Source organism: Drosophila obscura, unplaced genomic scaffold (assembly GCF_018151105.1).
Source record: "Drosophila obscura isolate BZ-5 IFL unplaced genomic scaffold, ASM1815110v1 contig_194, whole genome shotgun sequence".
NCBI lineage: Eukaryota > Metazoa > Arthropoda > Insecta > Diptera > Drosophilidae > Drosophila > Drosophila obscura.
The window spans coordinates 1,027,111-1,036,298 of NW_024542783.1; positions in this window are offsets into that span (position 1 = coordinate 1,027,111).

Below are 9,188 nucleotides of genomic sequence, written 5' to 3' on the forward strand. Positions count from 1 at the left end.
GATCGGCTCCCTTCTGGAGTGGGGCGAACGCTTGCATCGCTGGCTGCGACCAGTGGATGTGAATTGAAAAGCTGCTGTTTGTTTTAATTTCGCTGACACCAAATATCACCGATTCGGAACCAACCACCAAAACCTGCTGGTCAGCGTCATCCCTTAACCAAGTTTCGTTCCGGAAAAAACATTCCGGATTTTTCATTGGCGCCCGAGCAGGGACATCGGTTTTCAGCATTTTCGTGGAAATTCGCAAAACAAAAACAATAAACAGTGCATTTTCGTCGACTCGGCACAAGTTACTGATGTTTTTTTTTAGTCTTTGTGCGAATCAAGCTCTAGCTGTCTGGTCTGCGTCATCTGGTTCATCGTCATATTAAGGAAAGTTCGTCGGAAAATTCAATGCCGAATTTACAGGTATTCTATTTATATTTATATGTGGAACTCAATGAGGTCCATAGTGAGGTCCCACTGTACCCGCTAATCAGAAGCAACGGAACGGGCATTGCCTCTGTTGTCAATTCTCTTTTATCAAGTACCGCTTCTTGGTGGTCTATTGGCTTCGGTAACGCTATCGTTGTGTATAGTTTGGCGACGTTTTGGTTGTTTGCGCTGACAGCATAATTTTTTTTTCGTCTCTTTTGCTGTCGCCGCATTAACCCATTAAGGCCGATACACAGTCTTTAGACATTGCTGTGTCGGTGCTTGTGTAATTAATTTTGGATAATAAACTCGGGCAGTTTCGGCTGTGTGCGTTGGCATCATAATTCTGTAACGTTGTAACGTTGCGATCGCTGCATTAAACCGTCAATAAAGAATTTTGGGAAACTTATTTTTTTTTGGTTTGGTGGTTATTTGAAATTAGCTCGTTAAATACTTTGCGTCACCCTCATATCAGCCTTTTTGAACCGTGCCAAAACCTGCGCATTAGTTTTCGACTTTAGTAATTTGAGTAATCGTGTCAAAATGAGTGAAAAAGAGAAGGAAGTCGTGGCCAAGAAAGGAGGGTCCAAGCTCAGCCAAAAGTTACTGACGGTAATGCAGAAAAACGACAAGGTGATGAACGACATTAGGCGACAGAAAACGGCTTTTGAGGAAAAAACTATATCGTTTGACCGTTTGCAAATTGAGTGCAGATTATAACTGATCACACATTATTGCGACAAGTTAATGGACATTCAGGCAGATGTGGACTCGTTGAATCCAAGCAACGATTTAAGGCAATGGTCGAAGATGTGTGTATTACCACGAGGGCTATGTATATGTCCGCAGTAAAACAACCTGAGAGTCAGCAAGAACATAGAACAATATAGAACAAATATCGCTGCGATCAGCGTCATTCGTCACACCTGCCGAAAATGAATTTGCCTAAGTATAGTGGAAAACATTCCGAATTTAAAAACATCATTAGCAGGTTTGAGAGTTTGGTGCATATCGACCCATCGTTAACGAATGTGGAAAAGTTCAACCACTTGCTGGCGTGTCTCACTGATGATGCATTGGGCACAGTGAAGGCGTTCCAAATCTCTGAGAGCAATTATGAAAAGGCTCTGGACAGCTTAAAGAATGTTTACGACAATAAGTGTTTGATCTTTTTTGACATTCCCTAAATAACAAAACCCTTTGCTTCATGCCTGAGGTCCCTCATTGACACGATGTCTGCCCTCTACTCCTCTCTGCAGTCGTTAGGAAGTGAGAAGGACCTAAATAGTGCACTGTTGATTCATATAGTAATGTCTAAAGTAAATCATACGACAAAATCACGATTCGAAGAGCAATTGGAATACGAAAAATTGCCGTCGTGTTCCGGACAGTTCCAATATGCTAGGGCACTGCCAGATTCCGGCTCCCGAATAAATTCTATTTCCGAGGATCTCGCACAGCGCCTTAGACTGCACCGTGAAGAGTCATGCCTTAGTATCACAATTGTTGGAAAAAGTTCGTCCGTCGTAAAGAACAAGGTTCACATGTCCGTCCAACCTCGTGTCAACGCCTCGTTTCAAGCCTGCCAAGGCCGACTTACTGCTAGGGGCAGAAACCTTCTTCGATATGTTTAGGCCAAATAAAGCCAAGTTCCGAACATCCATCAATCCAAAAAACATTGTTGGGCTGGATTGTGTCGGGAAAATATACTGCATCAAAGCAGGATGTTGTATGCAATAATGCTATTGGTAGCGAGACGTGTTCTCTCTGGTAAAGCGCTTTTGGGAATTAGAACATGTCCCAGAGAAGTCGAAGGCTGTACATACAGTTGAACAGTTGGCTTGCGAACGCAACATCAAGCAGACATCACGCAGGCCTGAGTCGGGTCGGTTCGAAGTAAAGTTTAAAGTGAATCCCAAGGTTTTTAGTTTCTCTTTCGAGACGGCAAAACGCCGCTTTCTATCCCTGGAACGCGGAATCGTGAGTGGTCAGTACCTGCATGGCATGTATATGGAGTTTATGAAAGAGTATCTCAACCTTGGTCAGGCACTCCTCCAGGACACCATTACTATATTCCGCATCAATGTGTCCTGAGACCTGATAGCAGCACCACCAAGCTCCATGTCGTCTTCGATGCATCGAGTAAAGCTTCAACTTCAATCTCTTTAAACGAGACTGATGGTGGGAGCTACTATTCAGAGGGAGCTTTTTGCAACTATTGCACGATTTCGACTTAACCGGTTTGCGCTTACAGCGGATATCTCCAAGATGTATAGGCAAGTGCAGGTTGCTGAAGAAGATCGAAATTTTCAATTAATAGTGTGGAGGGTGAAAGCAAATATCGATGTGCATACTTATCGCCTGAATACGGTCAGGTATTCAGTACGATGTCTCGCTGAGTTAGCAAAAGTCTATGCTAAGTCCCATCCTGTGGCCTCGCAATTCATAGCAAATGACTCTTACGTTGATGATATGCTGACAGGAGCAAATAGTCTGGAAGAACTAGAATTCGGAAGGAAGTGAGTGAGCTCCTGGAAACAGGGGGTTTCATTTCGATTTCGAAGACTTTTATATCTCGCTTGTTCGTCCGATTTTAGAGTACGGCTCTTGTGTATGGTGCCCCCAGTACAAAGTACACCAGGACCGTATAGAATCAGTCCAGAAAAACTTTTTACTTTTTGCTCTGCGTGGCCTTAACTGAGATTGCTCGTAGATTGCTTTTAATAAACCTTCCAACCTTAGTTAGTCGTAGAAAAATGCTTGGTGTGATTTTTTTGCACAACCTGATCAAGGGTGACGTAGATAGCACTGACTTGTTGAGCCGCATATTCCTTATTCCTTGCACGAACCATGGCCTTATTTACCATGGTAGAAATGTGTTCAGAAAAATTTAACTTGGGGTCTAATTTAACACCAAGATCATTAACGAAGGTAATTCTCTCAAGAGAACCACCGCATAGGCTATAAGGAGCCAAAAAGGGGCCGGAGCGATGAAATGGTATTACTTTGCATTTCGAGGCATTAAGGTGTAACATATTTGCACAACACCATGACTGAAAGTTATTGAGATCGGATTGCAAGCGAGAGTGAAATGAAATGTCCTTATACTGGACGCAGAGTTTAACATCATCCGCATACATGAGTACTCGAGAGTTTGTTAATACTAAAGGCAGGTCATTAATAAAGAGTGTGAATAGTAGGTACTCCAGAAGTAACCTTAACAGATGAAGAGAAGGAGTTTTTGAAGAGGACTCTTTGAGATCTAGAACGAAGGTAGCTAGAAATCCATCTCAAAAGATTAGGAGGAAACCCTAAAAGGTCAGGTTTTTGTGCTAGAAGGGAATGGTTTACAGAATCGAATGCATTACTGAAATCAGTGTAAATGACATCCGTCTGCAAGTTACCTTGGAAGCCTTTAATGATTAAAGAGGTGAACTCTAATAAAATTGTGGTTTTTGATCGTCGTAGTGAGCTTTCATTTAACAAGGGGCTGGAAATGCCATTCGACCTTGGTAAACTGTATGGATACGGCTGACCAGAGTAGTTTTCATGAGAATAGGTTATTTGGAAAAATTTGGCAAAAAGATCGGCAATTTCCTGATCATTGTTTGCTGACATATTGAGAAATGATAGCGAGGATGGATGTGCGGACGTTCTACGCTTACTATTAGGGTCCTGTGAAAATCGTATCCCGCATCGAAATAGGTCATTTTTTTATAGGTAGGAGTCTTCAGGTATAGTGAGAGGAAGGGCTAGGGTTAGCAACGCTATGTTCGGATCAGAGACAAAGCACAGATCAAGCAATCGACCCGAGGAATTTTTAACCTGATTGACTTGAGATAGGGATAGGTCTAGCAAGCCGTCGATAAGGTCATGTCGTGACATGGGCACAAGATTATTAGACTCGTTTACCGAAGGCCAAACAGTACCTGGCAAATTGAAACCACCAAGAACTATTATATGGTCTTTATCTGATAGCGAGGAAGAAACAATTTATAAGGCGGACAGTTGATGCTCGTATATTAAGATATCCGAGGAAGGTGGAATATACGAGCAAGTAATGAAAATGGAAAAGCCTGGGAGAATCAGTTCCGAAGTGAAGTTTGAGTCCACTGCAATGAGGAACCCAACTCCACGTCGAGACGAACGGTCATTTCTAAAAATTGTGTACCGACCTGCCAAAAGACTCTCAAGAAAAAGAGCTGAGTTGAGCTTACTACGCAAGCCTCTAGCATTCTGGTAGGTAACTAAAAGAGAGGAAGTTAGTTTTTTTGATGGGTAGAAGTTGAGGTGGAAGATGAGGGTAAAGATGAAGCACCGGTCTGACTACTAGGAAGAGTTATGGGAGGCCTATTCTTTTTCTTAGCCTTAAACTTTTTGACGACCAAATGCTCCGGCCAAAACTTGGCGGAACAAATGGTGTCAAATTGAGTCGGGGATACGCTTATCTTAAAGGAAGATATCTCCCTGGTGTAAGAAAAATTAAATTTTTCCACCTTTAAGCCGACGGCTTTCATTTAGCTTTGTATAAATGCGGTTACATCATTGGATGTGAGGTCAGTGGCTAGCCGCGAGACAAAAACTTGTCGCTTTGGTGGGACTCCCACCAGTGGTTTTGGAAGCACAGGCCTAGTACCTGTGATGCCATTATCCGGTGGTCCTGGACATCTATTAGCTGGTGGGAGCGAAACTGAGGGGATAGTTAAGGAGTTGGGTGCGGACTCGACTTACACGGACGCTACAGACATATCTAACTGCATTCTCTCCGAAGTGCCGCATTCGGCTCCCGAATCTGCATCACCAGCAACGATCTTGCAAGTGACGACTGCCTCACGTCTGCCGGCATCCGAAAACTTACTCCGACCACTCCCTTAGTGCAGCAGGTGATTACGTTTGCAAGTCCCGCGGAGTATACTTCGTGCGACTCGGAGACTCAGCCAGTAGCTGTAAACTACTGAACTGAGTGTCCATGGGCAAAAGCCGATAGCCCACGATCAGCTCTTTAAAGCCACTCTGCGTCTGCCTCATGAACGAACGCATGTCGTTTTCCACACAACGGCATTCCTGACAACTATAATGCATTCTGTTGTTTAAGGAAATGGCATCTCCTTATACGGCCCGATATCCCTACACATTTGTGCACTTCGCTTTCGGAAAGCCAGCAAGGGATATTGGGTTGGTCATGGGTGATCTGCTTCTTGCAGGTTTTTTTGGCGCAGACGACAGAAAATTCCACAATAATGTCTTTTATTTTTTTATTTCGAGGAAAAAAAAAATTCTAAACAAATAGCAATCAGACCAGTATGCAGAGCAGATGCTTAGAGCAATGCTTAAACTGAAATCGGTAAAAATAAAAAAAGAGAGGAGAGTGGTTGCAGCAACAGCTTATAAGTGAGAGCGTTACTGCACAGAAAGTTACGAGAGCGAGAGAGAAAGAACAGATATTGAGAGTTAGGTGGAAGAGAGAGAGAGTGATAGACGGCAAAAGCTACGACAAAGAGCGGCTAAATGTAATGAGAGGGCGAACATACGAAAAGCAACAGCACAAACACACGACTAACCGACGCACAAAATTAATTAAATAAGTTGTGTTTTTACACAATTATTAGGCGTGCACCCGCGGTAAGGATGGATTTTAATGTTACTTAATTAAATTAAATTAATTAAAAGATAAAAACACCAGCTGTTTAAGCAAAATTAAAGGAAAATACGGAGTTCAAAATAGAAACACGTCTGGTCACTACGAAAGAGAACGAAAGGATTCCATTAAAACACTCCCAATTCGTTCGAATCTGCAAACTGATTTGTTTCACTATCAGTTAGACGACTTCTTTGATTCATTATCCCCTACAAAGCGCAACATATTGTCAGTTGCGTCGCGATTGTTCGAACCATTAGGGTTGCTATGTCCTTTAATTACCAGGGCAAAGACCTTGGTGCAGCATCTGTGGAGGCAATAGTTGGACTGGGACGAGTCAGTTCCCATGAGTCTGCATACGAGTTGGAACAGGCTCGAGCAGAATTTGCTCGAACTAGACAAGATGTCTGTACCTCGCTTTATTGGTCTTGCCAATAATTCAACTGTCCAAATCCGGATTCGCTGATGCACAGGTGATGCGTACGGATGCTGTATATACGTCCGTACCAAGGACGACAAAAATGTTTTATCCCGACTTCTTACAGCAAAGGCACGAGTATCTCAAAACAGATGTAGACGGTGTAACGTGCTCATTGTGGACTAATGAGTCGCATTTTCTTCTTAGTGGTCCTGAGAATTGGCCGCGTCTTGATCAGGTTGAGTTGTCCCCAGAACTGGAAAAGTCGGAAGACAAGAAAAGTCGGACAGCACATTCTGTGGCAAAGGGTCAGACCAATGAGGTCATCAAGCTGATTGGAAAATGCTCGTCGTATCAGAAGTTGCTTCGGATCATGGCATATGTGAATTCCTCTACTGCTGTTGCAAAAATCGCAGTTCGTGACAATGTTTCTACGCCATTTGCATCGTGCTCATTATCATGCAGGTGCAAAAGTAATGGTTTCCCTTCTAAGGGATAAGCAGATTTGGCTCGTGAACGCCCGAGAAGCATGCACAAGGATCTTGAGGAATTGTGTGCTCTGTTTCCGATACAAGCCCATCCTGATGGGACAGATCATGGGAAAGCTGCCAGCTGACCGAGTGCGAAGAGCTCGCCCCTTTCTGATTTGTGGGGTAGATTTCTGCGGTCCGTTTCAGGTGTTCGTGTGTTTTGTTTCATTGACTGTTCACCTCGAGTTAGTAGTCCACTTATCAACTGACAGTCTTTTTAAGTGTATTCAAAAGGTTCGTCGGAAGGAGAGGTCTTCCGGAGAAGATCTACAGCGCCACCAACTTCGCGGGCGCGAGCCGAGTGCTGGAAGAGCTTCACGCAGAGTTTCAGAGGGATCAGGATCGGCTCAGGACGTACGCAGCACGGCATCGAGTGGTGTTTCATACCACCGAGAGCACCGCACTTCGGCGTGCTTTGGGAGGCGGCAGTCAAGGCAGCCAAACAACGGCTGATACGCGGAGTTGGCAACGCCAAGCTCACCGCGTACGAGATGAGCACCCCTCTGGTCGAAGTAGAGGCCATCCTCAACACCCGACCAATCGCTTCGCCAGGCAACGACCCCAACGATGGAGAAGCCCCGACGCCAGGCCACCTGCTCATCGGGCAGCCACTTCTTTCGCTGCCGCCCGAATCCGAGCAAGACGCCAAATGCAGCAAGGGCAGCTTCGAGTTTTTGAAGCGGTGGCGTGCTCAAGCTGCAGTTTTGGCAGGGCTGGTCCAAGGACTACCTGGCCAGCCTGCAGCAGTGACAGCATTGGTCCACCAAGGGCCGAACCTCGAGGCAGTCCTCGTCCATGAGGACAACACACCGCCTCAGAAGTGGACCACAGGGAAAGTGGTGGCAACGACGGCAGGAGAAGATCGGAGAGTGCGCGTGGCAGAGGTGCAAACTTCCGCAGGCGTTGTACACAAACTGGCAAAATTGCCAGAGGTCTTCAACGGGGACGGAATGTTGGAGCAGCAGTATAGCAAAGAACAGCATAAGTATAAGAGTTATAAGTATAAGTATAAGAGTTAGATTGTTATGCTCAGTCGCTGTTAGACCTCTCCCAGCATGTTCGATCGGCTGCCTTCTGGAGTGGGGCGAACGCTTGCATCGCTGGCTGGATTCAAATTGAAAGGCTGCTGTATGTTTTAATTTCGCTGACACCAAATATCACCGTTTCGGAACCAACCACCAAAATACTGCTGGACCGGCGCACAGTGGCTCGTTTTCCGAAAACTCGTTGCAAAAGTCGGATATCGCGTTGTTGAATTTGGGAAAACTTTTGTTACACTTCAATTAGAAATTGATCAAGCTATTCAAAACCAGTATTTTATAATTTACAAAAAAATTTTAAGATTTATAATCGTTGTTCAAATTTGGACCATTTTTAAGGTTAATGCATTTTTCTTAAAAAGTACTCAAGCTAGGAAGCTAGGAAACAAAATTTGTTTCCCTAATTTACTGAACAAATCTAAAATATGAATTAAGACAAAAAACTAAATATTTCTTGCGATTATATTTTATTAGATTTTTTTTAAGAAACGTCATTTTTTGCTCTATTTTCCACTTTTAGCGGAATATAAAAAGAGGCCCAATTTGGCCGAGCATTGGACTACACGAAAAAATAGTGGTGGTATTCAGCAAACAAACAAAAGAAACCGAGAAGGAACGTGTGAGTCGCTTCTGCGGACGTGACTCTACTTATACCCGTACTCAGTCAATATATACATTTTTGAGCATGATTTTTTAGAATTTTAAAATTTAAAAAAAACGAGAAGGAACGTGTGAGTCGCTTCTGGGGACGCGACTCTACTTATACCCGTACTCAGTCAGCATATACATTTTTGAGCATATAATTATTTAGAATTAAAAAAAAAACGAGAAGGAACGTGTGAGTCGTTTTTTGGGACACGACTCTACTTATACCCGTACTCAGTCAGTATATACATTTTTGAGCTTATGATTTTTTAGAATTTTAGAAAAAAAAAAAAATTTTACATTTTTACATTTTTTTGCTACATCTGCTATCTACATCTACATATAAAATGTCTATTCTACATCTAACATGTAGATTTTACATGTTCCATTCATATTCTACATCTCCTCCGCTAGGGGTTGCTCGCGCACTGAATGAGTTTAGTTGTCGTCGGTGGGAGGGGGAGGGGAAGCAACTGAAAATTAATTTCTTCATTCTGGCTATA